Raw genomic sequence first — 20,379 nt, 5'->3', positions numbered from 1 at the left:
TTGGCATGGATCAAATAAACAAGAAATGACTCCATAACTTCTAATAATGAAAAATTATAGTAGCTTAACTGTTAAGGTGAATTAGCGTGTCACAAGTGTGTGGACATTTCTCTGACAAACCCGCTTTACGTGTACACTTGCACTTCGCATTATCACCCACTTTGCTCAAGACAACATTAACCTTGTGGGGTTTGGAATCGATGTGGGATTATTGTAAACACAACGCTACGACACCAATTTCATCTTCTGTTTCAAACATTTTACCTACACATATCAAGTGATTACGCTTGACTATTTCTTCCCCTTCCACTAAAGGACGCGTGAAATCACCGACAACTCTCAACAGTTGCGCATACGACACCAAAGGTTTTTTGAACACTTAATAATAAATCCTACAGACGCACACCCGATCACTCTTGTGTTTACTTCTCATCACTATCTCGCCGCCATATTGGAAACACCTGTCCGTAAGCTCCTCTCCCGTTTCGGACGTCAGTTAATAGCTATGTTGTTTATGTTGAAAACAACCTTGAACATACTCCCTCTAGAAGAACATTCCTATGATCAATTGCAATGGAACTGGTGAAACCTAGGACAGCTGTTAGATCGGCAAAAACAAATTTGCCTCGCAGTATCAGAGTGAAAGCCTTGCAAATGAGTTCAAATTGTGAGGAAGAAATTTCCCGGACCTCTCTGACTCCATCCTTGAAGAGAAAAACACCAGGATCATCCGGACGATGTTCTGTATGTTCTAGAAGTCGGAACAGAAAAAGTAGAAACTCTTGTGTGCTGTGTAAAAATTACGTGGGCCAAGACCAAAGTACTGTGTGTGAAGAATGCCTCAACAAGAAAACCGAAAGTGACTAAAAGAGATCAAACGTCAGTGTTCAAATAGTAATGGAGTGTGATTGACATGAACTCGAGTGTTATTATGAACGAGATTGACCGCTTTGAAGTTATTCAAGACATCTATTTTCTGTGTGGTGTATATATTAATGGCAATAATGGGAAAATACACAAATTCTGAATACACATTTGGGGATTTTTACAGCTTCAATTGGCTTGTTGTTCTTTTAAGTTAGTATAACAGATGTGTTGTGTACTGTACATGTATACTGATGACATATTCGTAACCGGTTGTAGCACTGCGGTGGACTCCACATGACAGAGGAGTCACGCTGAACAGCCACCTTAATGCTCAGAGCAGAGTACAGGGTGCGCTCCTCCCTATCGAGAATGATCAATAGGATTGAGGTCGAGTGACTCTGAGGGCCAGGTCTGCGGAGTATACATAGAAGCAATCGGTCACTGCATTGCTGTTGGACAGGTCACCTGCCGGGTGCTGGAAATGGACCCAGAGCAGGTTTCTGTAGAGTTCGCCGGTGAAGGACATAGACACTTATACCAGGGATCTCAGACGGTGGTGTCTGCACACCACTGCCAGGAGATGGCTGCCCCTTGTCTAGTGATCCGCTACACTGCTGCCCGTCTCTCCTCTCTTATCGTCCAAGGTAACTGACGTCATCAACATGCTGTACATTACGTGACGTGCAGTGAGCAAGACGGTGGTGCCTGCACACCACTGCCAGGAGTTGAGAGGATCTAATGGAATGGGAGCAGTTATCCGAGAGTATCGGACTAGTCAGTGACCCATAATATGAAACACAAAGTTTGTTGAATCCGTTACGTAATAATAATAATAATGAGATGAGCCACGTAGTCAGAGACTCTATTGTATAAAACACCATTTTCTAACCTCATTAGTCGATAAAATACAACCTTCTCTGGTGCATATTGCTTCGAAATACCGGAAATAATTCTTGGAACCATTTTTTCGCTATATTTATTCTTCCAATTTCCTTCAATAGGATGGTCACCCACTTAAAGACAGTAATCACCAACATCTCCTTAGATGGGAGCCTGTGAGATGGGGGTCACATGAGATGGTGCCCTGCGTAACGGGTTTCCTGTGGTAAGAGGGCTCTGTGATATTGGAATCCTATGAGATGGAGCCTCGTGGGATGGATTCGTGTGAGACGGGGTTTTTCGACAAGGATGTGTATCCTCCCAATTGGAGCGGCACAGATTGTTCCGTAATCCCACTGTTGATGAATAGCGTGGAACAGACTGACTTCAAAAGTTCTTGTGTCTGTCAGCGTCACATTTACTCCAAGTTTTGTTCTCAACTCTGTGTTTGATGTGTTCGTTTCAGGGCGACTCTGGGGGCCCTGTGGTGGTCAACGGTGAGGTCGTCGGGATCGTTTCCGGGGGCTGGTATAGCCTTTATGCTCCTAACGTACACACCCGAGTGTCCTCCTACATCGACTGGATAGAGAAAGATGTGGGTCCATTACCCAGTGCCGAGTGATGACGTTGTACCTCACTGAATAAAGTACATGTTCGAGTTAGTACGTTTTTCTAGTGTGTACTCCTCCACAGTATTCACCTCCTAGAGAACAAGTGATGCACAATCTTAGACCTGAGTGGTTTAAAGAGCGAGGAACAAGTGTAAAGAGTTGAAAACCCGTAGTTTACCAACAAGTGCTAACAGTGGTTAACCCGTAGTTTACCAACAAGTGCTAACAGTGGTTAACCCGTATTTTTCCAACAAGTGTTAACAGTGGTTAACCCGTAGTTTACCAACAAGTGTTAACAGTGGTTAACCCGTAGTTTACCAACAAGTGTTAACAGTGGTTAACCCGTAGTTTACCAACAAGTGTTAACAGTGGTTTACCCGTAGTTTACCAACAAAGTTAACAGTGGTTAACCCGTAGTTTACCAACAAGTGTTAACAGTGGTTAAACCGTAGTTTACCAACAAGTGTTAACAGTGGTTAACCCGTAGTTTACCAACAAGTGTTAACAGTGGTTAAACCGTAGTTTACCAACAAGTGTTAACAGTGGTTAACCCGTAGTTTACCAACAAGTGTTAACAGTGGTTTACCCGTAGTTTACCAACAAAGTTAACAGTGGTTAACCCGTAGTTTACCAACAAGTGTTAACAGTGGTTAACCCGTAGTTTACCAACAAGTGTTAACATTCGTTAACCCGTAGTTTACTAACAAGTGTTAACAGTGGTTAACCCGTAGTTTACTAACAAGTCGCTGTTCCTCTACAGAATTAGTGGGAGCATAACACGTTTGGGTTCGCACTCGTGAGTACGGACGCAATCGTCTGCGCAAATATTGCACTTCATTGAGACAGACGACAGGAGTTGAACACCGTCTCAACAAGAAGCTGGCCAGAGCGCCCTCCACTTCTCACGGAGAAAGGGTCTATTTTATTCTTAGCGGGAACATCACTTGCTGGGACAATGCTACCATCTAGCGTACTGACACAGGTTCGAAATATAAATTGGCGTGGTTCGACACCGCGTAAATCCCCGGCGAGTGACGCGTGACGGGGGTATGAGGTCATTGACCTTAGTATAGTAGTAAGGAAATGGGGATTCGCGGGTTTTGCATATGAGAACGGACCTAACCACATAGACGCCATGTTTTAGGGGCGTAATCTCACTTTTACGCCCATTTGCACTTCCCGACGTGGATTTTGAATAATAAGAGAGCAAGCCTAACCTCACAGTCGCAATCTTGGAGGGGCCTTACTTAACTCTTACTGGCAGATGCCCTTCCAGTCGCCAACCGTAGTCATGTTGGAGAGACTGTGACCTTTCACGTATTCTGATTTAGAGTTCAAGTTTTTAACGTTATCCCTCGCCTAGTATCATGCGGAAATGCAAGGAACTCCACTCAAGGGACGTGCAAGTTCGTCGAGTCTGGTCGCAGGATCTCACCGTTTAGATTTTCGAAGTCCGACTGACGTATGACAATGTATATCCAATAATTACTTAGAACTATACCATACTATGATACTAAACTTAACCTACTAATGAAAATCGAAGAAAGATTATTTTCTTGGAAGGATATTCCGTTTAATGAATATCATATCATGAAAACACAGTTACAACTTAATCGAAAAGTTACATAAGTGGACGTCTATTTTAAACTAAACTTTTTTTGGTTATCACATGTCACCACATTAAATTCCATTCATGACATAAATGAAACATGTTGGCTTCGCTATCAATCTTAAAATTCCAATAAAATAAACAAAAACCAACATACGAGATGCTGAATGCTTAATTACGTTATAAATTAATTATTCACATCAATTATCTTTTGTCTTCATTAGCACTCGTGTTCGATAACCACAGAATGCGTGTCTTTCAATATTCCGTTATCTTTGAAATCATCGCCTAATTCAGGAAATCTAAATCAAATCAACTTGAATGCTCCAATGATATGTTCTCAACGTTGTCGCTTCTACCAATATACCATCAATAATTAGGACTACATTATGATCTCCCTCTAATTACCGAAGTTACGTAACACATTAGAAAAACTGCGTCCTTCGAAATTCTGCAATTGCTGGTTCTGGACAACAAATTCCTGAAAATAAGGACATGGGTACTAATAATAATATTTCAAACTTCCGATGACTATGCAGCCTCTGATATTCTCCACTGAAAATCCTGAAAAATCTGCACTCAATACTCATTACCAAATCTGTGATCTACGAAAAGAATATTATTTAGCAGGAAATCAAGCCAAACAATGCTCAGAACAATATCTACTCATTACATCTGCGGTAATTTACTCACATTAATTCTTAGGTTATCGCATCTCTGAAGACTGTCACATAAGCAACTCTAGTATTCTTAGAAAACCTTATCACAAAAATTGCATTCATGCTTAAATACAACATCATTCATTACCACCATTAAATTCATACGCATGACGAACATCATTCTCACCTCAATAAATACTGTATATCACTAGGACCTTTTCGAAGACAGCACCACATTATTTAATGCACAAGAGTAATGAATTACTCTCCATCAAACAACATACTAATTTTTCACTTTATCTCGACGATTCTATTCAAAATCCTTCTCACTTGATACACGCATCATGCGCAATAAATTCTCAATGAATTTTTCAAATACTGAAGCACGTTATTCTCGCAGATTACCTTGTCCTTGCATATTCAAAAATCAACATCAATGTGATAATAGTGTCATCTTATTCGCAGAAGTTACGCATATGAGGTGAAAATCTGTTATTGGATGACTATACTTATACTCATATGTCAATCATCTTATGGTCACCTTCAAATAAAATATATCTATATAATTAATCACATACCGACGTTCACTTATGATGACATTATCTTAGTAAAATGCAGCAACCATGACTAAAAGTCTCCTGCGTAATGTTTACCATTAACCGCTTGAAGAACTCAAATATATATTAGACAGATTATTATTTTCCTGGATTATTCATGATGAAACCACAACATTTCCTGTCCGTTACGGAATAATGATCGTTGATTATACTGTATCATTCAAGTTGTCTTACCTATGCGTGTCACATTTTTGACACCATGAATCAATTCTGCACTGCTTTAAGCATTTACATAGCAGAATGGACGAAAGACATTTATCTTTGGGTAGTTATCGAACTGGTAGCTTCGGGAAGATGACGTCTCCCATCTCTCGGATCTTAATTTTTATCATTTGGCATCCATCTGAACACTTTCCGGGCATTTTGGGACCACCTGTTAATTTAGTACCTTGTCACCTAGTAACCTTACGTCATGAAATCAACTTAATACCTGAAACTTGTAATGAACGATTCGTACAATGTCCTACGCACAAATGGCATTTACAATATACTGAGTTAACACTCGCCTTATATCTTGATTGAATAGATATATCTTTTCCCTTTTACGTTGAATAATTCGTGATATTCATACAATACTTGGAACAAAGTCCAATTATAAGATACAATCATAAAAGTCGGTTTGCATTTAATAAATCTTCCGAATTCTGCAGCTTGTAATCTCTCTTCAGGATGATTTTGACGTTTACCTCCTTGATACAGAACGCTCTTGAAATCGTTGATCTTGGCAGAGGAATATGTTTAACAATCCGTCGCCTTCGTAACTCGACGTATCATCGACTATCTCAATATGGGCCTCGATTCTCAAATTATATCGTAACAGATAGACAATGTATGGCCACCGTATATGAACTGAGCTTGGCCCGTTTGTTTCAACACACTCCATGGGCTCCGCTACACATTTTAGTCATTGAGGTTTCATGCCATCTATTGATATATGTTTATCCCCGCTGAAGAAAATACAATATTTATTCAATATCATCTCATCGCACTATAACATTTTGTTACCGGCCGTCACCTAATAAAATACCAGTTTGAATTCACCCGGATCTTCAATTCGTCATCTGTTACTTATTCAGCTGAGTGAGTTATTTCATTTACTGACTTACTTGGACGTATAATGACTACACGTATGATTTCATTAATTGTACGTCCTTCCAATGTCCTCCATAACTTTAATCCAACAGTCATTGGAAGGTTATATTCCCCCCTTACTCAAAAATGAAATTTCGTAAGACAGGAGAAAACTCTTATATGTGCATAACTCCATCACAACATTTTCTTCTTATTAATGAAATCAGTTCTTATAAAATCTCACTGGATTTCCAAATAACTTGCGATCAACTATATGCATAATTCTCATAATTCTTCGCATAATCATTTAAGATTCAGTGCCATTCCTTATTCTTCCGGCTTTCTCTGAATTACTCATGTTATTCATCACGTTAGTCGTACGTTGAGGTATATTCGCCCCATTATTCATCAGCTTTCTCGTCGTTCCATATGACGTTGATTTCTACTTCATTGACGATGGGAACGTGATACCGTTTCATATTGTATGCAATAAAGATGGAAACATTACTAGAATCTAAATTCTGTATTTTATGTGCGTCGTTATCCAATACTTCAATAATCCTGAATGGTCCAATGTAGAGATGAGCAAATTTAGAGTAGAATTTTGCAGTGGGATTTTATATAGCCGGTTTCCTTACAATAATTAAAGCTCCATCTTCCAATGTTTTCCGGAATCCTTTGTGCCTTAAGTTATTAAATCGACTCATTGCTTGCTTCTTCATGTATGCTCGGGCTTGCTGTACATTTTCTTCACCGCCATATCTCTTTTCATCTGGCCTGCTGATGATGTCATTCCAAGGGCGCTTTGGATATTCATTCATGTGAACGACATTCTTCATCTTCCTGAGTCGTCTCTATTACATTAATCTCTCGAATTTCTTCTGTTGGATTCCGACTTAAGCTGTCTGCAAATATGTTAGGTTTACCTGGAAAGAATTCGGTTTGCAAGTTGAATTGCTGCGGATAGAGGGCCCATCGTGATACTCTCTCACTAGATAACGTTGTCTTTAGTACGAACGTTAATGCTTTATGGTCGGTCCTAATAAGTATATGTAATATACGTATATAATTTTCCTCCTCAACTGTAACGCGTAAACGATCGCTAATATTTCAAGTTGGGTAGTAGTATACTTGAGCTCGTGAGATCTTAATTTCCTACTTACAAACGCTAGATAAGTTCTATCATTCTACACATGCCTATTCTCCTGATATAGAACAGCTCCAGTTCCAATTGATGAAGCATCAGAGTGGATAATGAATTTGGATATCCAAGTTTAACATTGATAGCCAGCAAATTCTTCGCGTTAATGAAAGTCTAGTAGTGGTATTTACTCCACCGCCATCGATTATTGGTCTTTAGCAGATCTTGTAAACTAGCTACCACCTCTGTATAGTTCGGACAATGATTAAAAAACTGTGTCATCCTCAGGAACTGTCGAAAGTAATTAATTCTTCTTGGCTTTGAAAAATGACACATAGCCTTAATTTTAATGGGATTGGATTTTATACCAGTTCCGTCAATCACATATCCAACGAACAAAATCTCTGCATGGCAGAATTTTGATTTAGATAGATTAATTTTGAAACCAGCTTAATCTAAATCAGCTAATACCTACTCCAACTTAATCATATGCTCCTCAAAAGAGACCGTTGCTAGCACTATGTCGTCAACATAAATTGTTACAAACCCTTTAACTTCGTGTCTCAAGTTCCTATACAGGGCTCGAATAAGCGCAGCACCAGAGTTAGAAGTTCCAAATAAAAGTTTCTCAAAAACGTATGTCTGATTGTAAAACAAGAAACCAGTAAACAGCTTGGATTTGCTTTCTAAAATGATGTGGTAATATGAAGAAGTCAGATCCAATATTGTAAAAAAATTCATGTTCTGAATCTCCTAATTATTCCTTTTATCACTGGTGCTTTATCATACTCAGGGATCAGCTTAACGTTCAACTGCCGTGCATCTAATCCAGGGCCTCTCAGGGTGCATACGCCTGGTGCATGCACTGCTCACGGTGAAAAAGGCGACTTCGCATGGTTGACCAGAGAGCAAACCCCCACTCCTCGATTTAGAGCAATAGCGCTGTCTCTCTCTTCCCCACGCCTGTCTCGCTCGCTCCCCCTGTCTCCCTCCCCCTCACTTGCTCCGTAGCGCTCCAAATCCAAGACGAGGTGAGACGAATTGAGCCGAGCTTAGCCGAGTAGCCCGTAGACGAAGCGTTGGTCCGAGCCGAGCCGAGCGAGGCCAATGCATTGTGCACAGGAACTCTGCGCCACTGTTTGCACGCGAGAGATTTTATGCATTTGAGGGGGCCTGGTCTAAACATACGTGGATTGAGCCGTTACTTTCGTTTACTACTACTCGCAGGCTGTTGTAGGCAGAATGCGCGTTCGAAATTATGCCATTATCGATCATTTCTTATATCACCTTCCTAGCTTCATGCATAAACTTGTCCGGTATTTGAAATGGCTTTATCTTAAATGGTCTCCAAACTTTTACTAGTAGTTTGTATTCAAAATTCTTCACCGCTCCATGTTGATTTTTGAAAGCATTTTCATATTTCTTCAACAGGTCTGAAATATTTCTTGTTGTTCAAGCCTACCTCCTATTCCTTTATTGACGGTACATTCACACATGGCATCCTCTAGATCGGTTTTTCCATTATTTCTTCGGGAACATTCGCTACCTCATCTACTGAAATGTTCATTGTTTTATACAATTCGTTCGTGCCTTTATTTTCTACATTTTGCCTTTCCTCGCCGTTGCCTCTGATTATGGCTTCCTCCTTTTTCAAGTCAATAATCATATTATTTTTCTGATGAAGTCAGACCCAATAATTAAAATACATTGGATTTTTATCCAAAACCGCAAATGGCTGTTGTATCGTAATCTCTCCAATTTCAATAGGTAGGTACGTCTATATCTTACATTTCGTAATTTTATAAAGGATCATGCCTCTAATCTTCGCATTGGCCAATGGAATTGTAGGTATGGGAGTCTCTCTTGCAGTTAGAAAAATAGTATTTTAAAAACTATACTAATGCTTGCACCAGTGTCCAACAACGGTTATACTCGCACGCAAAATATTACTACCAAGATGATACGTAATCCTCTCTTTAATTTCACTCCACCAGATTGAAAATCTTCACTTAACAAATCTTTGGGTTCAAATTCCCAGATCTCAATTCCAGCTGTCGTCCACTCTTGTTCCTCATGTTTCAATTTCAATTTATTAAATCCATGTTCTACTGTTGATTCCAGAACGAATTTTTTTCGCTCCGTCATTATTTTGAGAGTTATTATCGAACGGCACAGCTCTGAGATTCAGTACCTTATCTGTATCCTCCTTCCTTTGCTGCTGCTGATACAGCAGGCTTGTTGCTCCCACACAATCAGCATTCATACCTTGATTCTGGATAGCTCTTTCCCCTTGCCTTCCTTCCTGTTGCTTCCTTAATTCATCGAGGTACCTTTCTTTCTCATTGTTCATTTCTTGTTCCCGTTGGGTATCTGAAGAACATGTATGAGTCAGTAGAGGGAAGTGAATCCAGGAGAAGTATCGGTGATGAACAGGTATGAGTCAGTGGAGGGAAGTGATGCCAGGAAATATATCGGTGAGGAACAGGTATGAGTCAGTGGAGGGAAGTGAGTCCAGGAGATGTATCGGTGAGGAACAGGTATGAGTCAACGGGGGAAGTGAGCCCAGGAGATGTATCGGTGAGGAACAGGTATGAGTCAGTGGAGGGAAGTGAGCACAGGAGATGTATCGGTGAAGAACATGTATGAGTCAGTAGAGGGAAGTGAATCCAGGAGAAGTATCGGTGATGAACAGGTATGAGTCAGTGGAGGGAAGTGATGCCAGGAAATATATCGGTGAGGAACAGGTATGAGTCAGTGGAGGGAAGTGAGTCCAGGAGATGTATCGGTGAGGAACAGGTATGAGTCAACGGGGGAAGTGAGCCCAGGAGATGTATCGGTGAGGAACAGGTATGAGTCAGTGGAGGGAAGTGAGCTCAGGAGATGTATCGGTGAGGAACAGGTATGAGTCAGTGGAGGGAAGTGAATCCAGGAGATGTATCGGTGAGGAACAGGTATGAGTCAGTGGAGGGAAGTGAGCACAGGAGATGTATCGGTGAGGAACAGGTATGAGTCAATGGAGGGAAGTGAGCCCAGGAGATGTATCGGTGAGGAACAGGTTTGAGTCAGTGGAGGGAAGTGAGCTCAGGAGATGTATCGGTGAGGAACAGGTATGAGTCAGTGGAGGGAAGTGAATCCAGGAGAAGTATCGGTGAGGAACAGGTATGAGTCAGTGGAGGGAAGTGAATCCAGGAGATGAATCTGTCAGGAACAGATATGAGTCAGCAGAGGGAAGTGAGCCCCGGAGATGTATCGGTGAGGAACAGGTATGAGTCAGTGGAGGGAAGTGAATCCAGAAGAAGTATCGGTGAGGAACAGGTATGAGTCAGCGGGGGAAGTGAGTCCAGGAGATGTATCGGTGAGGAACAGGTATGAGTCAGCGGGGGAAGTGAGCCCAGGAGATGTATCGGTGAGGAACAGGTATGAGTCAGCGGAGGGAAGTGAGCCCCGGAGATGTATCGGTGAGGAACAGGTATGAGTCAGCGGAGGAAGTGAGTCCAGGAGATGAATCGGTGAGGAACAGGTATGAGTCAGCGGAGGAAGTGAGTCCAGGAGATGTATCGGTGAGGAACACGTATGAGTCAGTGGAGGGAAGTGAGCTCAGGAGATGTATGGGTGAGGAACAGGTATGAGTCAGCGGAGGGAAGTGAGCCCCGGAGATGTATCGGTGAGGAACAGGTATGAGTCAGCGGAGGAAGTGAGTCCAGGAGATGTATCGGTGAGGAACAGGTATGAGTCAGTGGAGGGAAGTGAATCCAGGAGATGTATCGGTGAGGAACAGGTATGAGTCAGTGGAGGGAAGTGAGCTCAGGAGATGTATCGGTGAGGAACAGGTATGAGTCAGCGGAGGGAAGTGAGCCCCGGAGATGTATCGGTGAGGAACAGGTATGAGTCAGCGGAGGAAGTGAGTCCAGGAGATGAATCGGTGAGGAACAGGTATGAGTCAGCGGAGGAAGTGAGCCCAGGAGATGTATCGGTGAGGAACATGTGTGAGTCGGCAGAGGGAAGTGAGTCCAGGAAACGAATTGGTCAGGAAGAGATATGAATCAGCAGAGGGAAGTGAGCCCAGGAGAAGTATCGGTGAGTAACATGCATGAGTCAGCAGAGGGAAGTGAGTCCAGGAGATGAATCTGTCAGGAACAGATATGAGTCAGCAGAGGGAAGTGAGCCCCGGAGATGTATCAGTGAGGAAGAGGCATGAGTCAGGCAGTGAATACATGAGTGACATCCAGAAATTGAAGTAAGCGACTGTGCTTCCTTGTTGTGCATGAAATATCCAATGTACTACACAGTATAAACTACATGGACATTTAGCCACAATAATATAACTATACCTGTATGACGAAATTAGCATAAATAAGCTCCCCTCATGAACATTTTTGGAACTGGATTTTATTCCCTTAGGCATTTATTTTCGGATATCTTTCATCAGGATGTGGACAAATGCTATTTTTAATGTGATTTAAAATCACGAACTACTCACATTTTCTACGTTTGTGTATGTGGTTGAGCTCATTTTAATTTTACATATTTTGTTTTGGCCGTGTGCTTCTGGCTGCTGCCGCTCTCTCCCGAAGGCAGCTTGAACTTCCTTGTCCTTCATGTAACCTATTGCGCAGCTCGCTAGCGCATCCTTCCTGGCGACAGTAGCCTGCCTCTTGTTGCTGAAGCGAGCGAGGAGTTGTCTACTACGAGCATGGATCCCGGATGGACGCTTTATTCACGCCTCGTCGTGAATCTATCTGATCTGATGGATCCGGGTAATTTTGAAACACTTTCGTCAATCTTTTTTTTATTTTCTTGAGTGAGTGTCTTCGGACCTCATCATCGTAGGTAATGGCGAGTGCCTTGGAAGTTCTACTACCTCTCCGAGTGTGAAAGTTTTGACAACGCTAAATTAATTTCTGAAGCTCTGAGTTATTGGTGTTACAACGACGTTTTATGAACCATTAAGATCTGTCGTGTGTGTCAAACTTAAAAACTGTGTTTTCTATGTTCTGGTACTTGGCTTAGGGAACTATTATTATTATTACTATTATTATTATTATTATTATTATTATCATTATTATTATTATTATTCTTGGCTTTAGTAAAATTGTTGAAAATCGACGTTCCCTTAGTATAATTGCCTTGTTGGCCAACTAACTGTTCAAAATGGGTATGCTGACCATTTTAAAATTGTCAAAGTTAATGTAAATTGTCTTGGCCTATTTGGTATGTGTGTACACGCGTATTTAAAATATTTTGACCGAGGTAGTTTTCACAAGATTTATGCTTTGCAGTTTTATTACCCTCTTTTATTTTATTCTGGATTATTAATTCATTTGATCTTTTCCTTCAGTTAATTTTTGGGGACTTACTTTTCAGTTTTTTATTTGTCCCTACTTTTGTATTGTTGCGTCTCTGCTTCGGATTGGCCCAACTCCTCCTCAGTTGGATGTGTTTATTGCAATTGCCATCGTTTTGTTTAATAATGTTGTGGTGGTGATTGGCTTCGTGCTGGGTAATGACCTTGAATATTTAATTTAAAGAAGTTAATTACTGTCAGATTGCTTTATTTGCACCCTATCCCAGTTGCTTTCTGGATATTTTCTACTATCCTACCTTTTTATTACTCTCTGCATTATTTTTTTATTAACTTCATTCAACTGGGGAATGCATGCTTGATACTCTTGTGAAAGCTCCTCGAGTAACACTCTATCTGAGGCTTTAAATTTCTGTTTAGAGGAAACTTTTAAGGATACGAAACTACTATTTAGTAACAAAATTTCGAGGAAGAGGCATACCTAAAAGTGGTGTTAAGACTAAACTAGTAGAAACCTAAAGTACGGATGTTACAAGCTCTGTGTTTTTTATTTCACTAAACTATATTAATTGGTTGAGCAAGTGAATGAATAGCGATTAATAGGAAGCTTATTAATTAGGATGGATCGATCGTTGTTTTTTGGGGGGATTAGTTAGCTCAATAATTTATTTGAATTTTCTGTTGGTGTGATGGACTTTGATTGTCAAGAATATTTTAAATTAGAATTGTCTATTTATTTAAAAGAACTTGGTGTTGTCTTTCTTGTTAAGGATTTAACATTGATACAGTGAGGCGTTTATTTTCTTTCCACGGTTTGTGGTCACCTGCACAGTTTGGGGTGAGTAATTTCTGCTTTCCATTGCGTTAATATTGTTTTAAAAGGTGACATTTGTTTCCACTTGTTGTTCCTGCTCTTATTTCTTGTTAGGGTTGTTTCATTGTTACTGGAAGTGCGGGCGATTTTTGGATGTGTCCAACTGTGTCAGTGAGTGGTAGCATCGCGGCGGTTGTTGGTGTTGTTCCGCTTTCGCTCTGTGCTTCATATGAGTTGTTCCTACTGAACAACCTATTGTTTAGTAGAGCTTGTGCTATCGTGTTTCATGGGCTCATAGCTAACCATGGTTTAATTGCATCCCTTTAAAATGGTCACTGTATGTTTTTAAATAGCTTGACTGTTCTAAGAAAGTCAAGTAAACTTTTATCACGAAACATTAGTGTAAAAGAAATGTATTAATCTTGATATGATAATTACTCGTTTCATGTAAATGACATCGTGGAGTCTCCTGTCCTCTTCTCTCTCGTCTTGTGGATGACCCATATGGTTTATGCACGTGATGTTGTTAATTCTCAACCAGCTGGTAATATGGCGATGTACCCTGCTTCCCAACCTTGCTGCTTTCACGTGTCCTGTAATTTAATCTCTGTTGATTCGTCCTAAATTGGTGAGTTTTGCATGTCATTAATTATTCTTGGTTTGATATTACGGTTGTCGAGTTTGAAATTATTAGAAAACTAATTTTAAGCACGGATTGATTGACTCCAGGTCACTAGCGTACCACAATTTACGGCGTGCTTTCTGTCCTTCGAGCGGGTTATCTGTTGGGTATTTTTATGCACTATCGGTGAAATCTATCTATTAGCTAGTAATCGAACTAATTCCATTTTAATTGAGTTATTTGATGTAACCAGTTACGTTGCGTGTGAAGTTCGTTTGGTTAATGGAATTGTGATTTCTGGTCGGTACTCTGGGAACACCTTATGATATGTGTTCTGGTGTTTGATATTGGTTCCCAGTCTTGCGGTTATTATTATTGTCTGGCATTTGTACTAGGGCAGTGTACGTACTAAAATATTATATGAGAACCTATTGTCTACGGCGTTGCTACTTCACCTGAACTTAGGCATGTCCATCTTGTGTCTGTTTCTGTGAGTATGTGATTCAGTGCTGAAGTATATGGTGATTCCTTACATCCTCCCACTCTTACTATCTGAGACCTTGTCTTTTAATTTTTGTTTTATGTGGTTGGTGTGTGTTAATGTTATTACCTGCGATGCGAGTGTCTCCTTTCGGCTGTTATCAACTTATGGCCTAATGGTACTGTTTTCATGCCAGTAACGGTGTATTTCAAGTTGTTTATACCTGATAACCGCGTGTGACTTAATGATTTCTAACTCAGTTTAATTACCTACTTACTGAAGTAAACTTGGCTTGAAGTGTGGAGCCCTGTATCTACTTTTAAGTGATCATTACTGTGTTATGCAGCCTATCGCTGGTGACGTGTTACTATTTCTGCTGTGCGATTACTGACCGGTGCTGATTGTGAGGCTGGTGTGTGCGTATTGCATGAATGGATTGCAATTTTTAACCTGTCCTTACAGTTAGTGCAGGTTTGTGAGTTGTCAGTCAGTGGTAGCAGTTTTATTACCTATGTCACCTATTTATTGGGTGGTTATTGGTTATGGTTGAGCAGTGTTGGTCGGTGCCAGAGGGGGTGACCTTTCGAATCCTTACAAGTTCTTCCTTTTCTGACTACTGGTTGCATGTGTTTCTCTATTTCTAATGTGTCCTGTACCTTCTTCTTAGTTAGATCTGTCACCTGGTTGTAGAGTATTCTTCTGTTGAGCGGCCTGCTTCAAGTTCTTCCTCCTCGTGAATTTTCTGTTGTGCATTAATTGAGCTAATTTGTCGTTCCTTAAATATTTATCCTCTTGTCAGTTTGGTGTAAATGCTGGTTGATGTGTTGATATTTCTTGTGCCTGATTGTTCACTGCATTGTGCACTGCGTTAGTCATTATGTACCTGGTATCCTTCTTCTGAAAAATTCTGTTTAACGTTATTTTGTCTATATCCGTGTTGGATTGTAGGTACCGTGTTTCCGTACCTATTCTACTTGTTATTGTGGTGTTGAGTGATGCAATAAGGTTCCTTAACCTGAGGAGGGCAGCTCCTTTTAAGCTAGTAGGTATGGTTCTGGTCCTGTATTTGGGTGACGTTGTTACGGTACCGTGGGTTTGATTTTAGGGATTAGCATATTGGTTACTTAGCATGCTGTTGAAGATGGTGTGATCCTTTTATCCATTATGGGCTGACATGTGTCTCTGGGTGGTCAGTATGGTATTATTAGTGTTGTGTTCTGTTGATGATGTGCTTATGGCACTTCGGTATGGGCGTGTATTGCCTTTAAGTTTACCTCTGCGTCCAGTAGATTTGCTCATTTTTATTTGCATGGAACTACAGATCTTTGGGAATCATCTTGCCTTGCCATATGTAATTTGTTGGTTTCGTGTGTTTTGGTTTCTTCATCTCCTACCTTCCTGCATTACCTGTTGATCGGATGTCGTCTTGCGTTTAAAATTCGTACTGCTGTAAAGCTCACTTTATGTTCATTTGCTACTCTATGGTGTTTTTTTCCTCAGTGGATCCCTTAGTGTCTGTTGACATGGTTGATTGGTCATCTTACCGTTCGGTGGGTTCACTAGTAAAGTATGGGATTAGCTAGTATTCCATAGGGTACAGTGATCGACCTCCTAATTGATTATGGGGTCTATTAGCAGCGTTACTGCCTTCTTCAGAGTTCTTTGACCGTTTACCATGGTCTTGCCTCATATTCCGCCACTTATATTTTATTTGCCTGGTCTCCTGGGGTATAGGAGAAGGTACCGGTTTAGCCGTGAAGCGACAATGTGATTGGGATGTCACTTATTTGCTATACCGGGTAACGCCGAGGTCCTGTAAGGGACAACCGGTGGTGTACGTTGTGTGGGTCATTGGTCTTTATCTTCCCTCTCGGTCATCTAATTTGACCAGTGGTGGTTTCTGGTATAGCGCAATGGAGCAATGAACCTCCAGTTTATATCACATTGTACTTAACTACTTAATTTTCACAACTGCCTTGTTAATCTCCAAGCCTTTGCTAAGCTCATCTATCCGTAATGTACTCGTACTGACTTTCAATTCAAGCGAGCCGCGCGAAGTCCTGGATGGATACTCGTCGGGAATGCACCTCCCATGCAAGGCCACATCTCCGTCCGTACCTGGGCGAAGGGTGTGGTGAGGTGCGGGGAGATGCCGATCAACACGTAGACAAGACCAGGATATCGCAGAAAAGAATATCCGTGATTTACGCATGCGCAGTATGTCACTCTCTCTCACCCGTCTTCGTAATCGCAAGACGTGTTGTTGGGGTTAGAAAACTAGTACATGCCTGCCATCTGTTGCCCTTACAGGAATTTAACTACGGCAGCAAAGAATAGTACGTAGTTAACACAAGTGTTGGAAAGCATCATTACTACCAAAAGTCACACTAAACTGCCAAATTCCGATTGATATTTTGCCCCAAATATATTACTAATACTTACTGAATATCTATTCATTTGCCTTCTTTGGAGTAATTACTTCTTGGAGAGAAACTTACCTTAAAAATCATTGAGGCAAAAAATTGCGGGAAGATAATACCAATGAATGTGCTAACTGCCTAGCCCACACGAGTTCGTAAAATTAAGTTACCAACGTTGTCAACAGTGCGAACCATTGAACTGTAGGTAATACTGGAACGCTCACTGTATGGGAGCGAAGTGCGGCTTCCGGGGCGACTGGCTGTACGGCATGGAGGCATGACTGACGTATACGTTCATGCGACGAGACATTTTAAACATTTAGGCGGAATGTCTCTTGCAAATTTCACGTGATTTACGGTGAAATATATATTTCAGAGGATTAATAGCAATTTCAAACTGAAAATGCCTAGGAATATTGGATAAAATGAAAATATATTCTAGGCCCGGTTATTCTCAAACATTTTTTCTTTAAACGATCACAAGAGAGTAAATGCGTATATCTACACTTAAAAAAGTACCAAACACCTGGCACAACACCCTCGAAGGCCAGGGCGCACCAAGCGACCACTGCTCAGTCCTAAGGCCTGCAGATTAGGAGGTGTCGTGGGGTCAGCACGACGAATCCTCTCAGCCGTTATTCTTGACTTTCGAGACCAATACCTACACTAGAAAGACGCCATACAAACGAAACATATGCATACAAAATTATAGCCTACCGGTAGTGATTTTAGACGGTAAATACCTGCTTAATAAACAAAATATATACACTTTACAAATAATCAATCACCATTGATCTGTATTTAGGGCTCCCTATCAGTTGTTTCTTTAATCTTTTCTGAAATTATTTCAAAGAAGTTGAAAATGTATCGAACATCTCCCATTTTGTTAGGATCCAGTGTACCCTTCTCACAACTATAACCCACATTTTTAATATTTCCGGACGTTTCTACGGAAATCTGCAATTGAATTTATAAATTCTATACTGGTAACAATATCATTCTGACTATAACCTATAAAACGTAACGTACGACATTTAATATGCCAAAATATCATGTAAACATCTCCATAAACATAGAATACTTAATGACAAGAGCCAAACCGGAAGAAAATAGTAATTATCGTTTTAAAATACCATATTTATTGCTTTCCGGTGAGATAGTGCTTAGACTGCTTACCTGTGGAAACGAAGCTTTTGTGAGTTCATATCTGTTTTCTTCTGCTGTCTGTTAGTGTAACCGTACGATACACAAGAAATAGGCATCTTGATTGTATCACAAATTTGACGTACGGTCAGATATTACCAAAAGAGTCCATCAAACACAACACATCAGCTAACTTCCACACTCTGTATCTTGTCCACTTTGCCGTACACGAGGGGGCGTGTCTAGCCAAGGAACAGGAAGCAGTTTTCTCCGAGAACTACCACTACAGTCAGCATTCCAGTATAACCTGTAGTTCAATAGTGCGAACACACATCCCGTATGTTTCCTTCTGTTTTTCAAATATGATACTAGTGTTTATAAAACTTTACAGTATTTATCATAATTCGTTATATTATTGTACACTGTGCAAGCGTGTCAGTGTACTGTTGTGCCGTACAGAAACTTAATTTTTAGAACATAAAGAAGTTACAATCTCATGTCCGTATGTGTGTTTTTGTGCATTGTGCTTGCGTCCACAATCTTTGTGCCCGGGAAAAGTAAGGAGCTACAAAATGAGTATGAACAGTGTCCAGATACCTAGAAAGACAAAATTTTCTTCTCTCTTTCTTGAGCGAAAACTTGAGATTAAGAATGCCGGCCGCCCACTGCCTGATCTTGATATAACGATGCAGATTAAAAGTAGCGAAATCGTGCGTAAATTCAGAATGGATATAGGCCCTATGCAAAAGAATCGAGTGGATGTGTGGGTGCGAAATTACCAACAGGATGTTTTGTTTTCCCTGTTTATTTTTGGTGAGTGATGAAAGCGAAGGGACTTGGACCAAAGTCAGAGTGGTAGTATGTGGGGGCGAAGGGGGGGGGGGCGGCGGCACAAGAATTCTTCCTTCTGTTGAACCCCCAGTGACGAAAGTCTCGCGCCGCCACTGAATTTGAGGTGTATTTCATTGCCTCTAAATTCTAATTGGATGTGCCGTTATGGAGTGAATAGTTTTAGTGATCCTGTGTAGTTAGTTGGTTATTTGATTCCAGATGGTTTTCCCTCCTGAGTCTCTTCTTTCCCTATTTCTGTCCTGTTAGTTCCATGGTGCTTATTAAGGTCCAGTGAAGAATTCGTTTTTCTTCTGTAAGTTATTGGCGGCTTGGTGTTACTTGGCTGATGTGTTGTTGATGGCAGACTAACCGCTCACACCATCTTGTAGTTGTAGAGGTCTCCAACCGCTCAGGTCATCTTTCCCTTGCTCTGAACATGTTTACCTTTTAAGCCGTGGAATTTACCATATTTTACCCTTATGTCTGATCACTTGAAGCATTGCTGATTATTCGGTGTACTGGTTTCGTGTACTTATTCTTCTTGAATTACGTAATGTATGGTGTGTACGTGAGATGTTGGATGAAATTAAGTTGAAAATTTATTAAACAACGCGTGGTGTTCTTGAGTAGTTTCAAAATGAGTAAGGCATCTGCATTGTAGTTCTACGCCTGTTGTGATTCAACTTAAAAAAAAATTAAAATTAAATTCTTTAGGTTCTACCAGTGTTATGTGTTTCAGATTCGAAAGAGTTTTACTAAAGTGGTTGGTACTGTGGTTTGTTTCCCGCCTCCTTTATTGTGTTCTCCCTGTATATGGAAGAGTGCTGATGCCCTTTCACTGATGAATAACTGGGTAGTAGTAAATGTGTACCTAAGGAGGGTATTGTACATGTAGATATATGTAAGGTAAACTTATACACTTTCGTGTACTGGAGGTTCCTTTTCTAATTTCCTGTCTTTTCTTCTGCGCTTAGTGCTTGTAAAAATATATTTGATGTTATATTGTGGCCCAGTCTTAATCAAATGTAGCTTACAATTAAAGCTAATACTGAAATTTGGATCCTTGGCTTCCGGTAGAACTGAGTCCACCAATTTAGTCTCATTCCCTTGTTGACCTTGATCTCTTGTGCTTTTTTTTATTTGGCGGCAATGTTGATTTGATCTTGAAAATGAAACAGGAAGACTGCATTTCTTAGCAGGCAAATGGGAATTCGATAACTCAAATTGATGTTAAGATTGGGAATGTCATAATTTAGATATTGGGATGTGTGAACTGTGTATTAGGCGGTTGTACTATTGATTATTTTGAAAT

The sequence above is a fragment of the Anabrus simplex genome, chromosome 11 (genome assembly GCF_040414725.1).
Source record: "Anabrus simplex isolate iqAnaSimp1 chromosome 11, ASM4041472v1, whole genome shotgun sequence".
Taxonomy (NCBI): Eukaryota; Metazoa; Arthropoda; class Insecta; order Orthoptera; family Tettigoniidae; genus Anabrus; species Anabrus simplex.
This window is presented reverse-complemented; position numbering follows the sequence as displayed.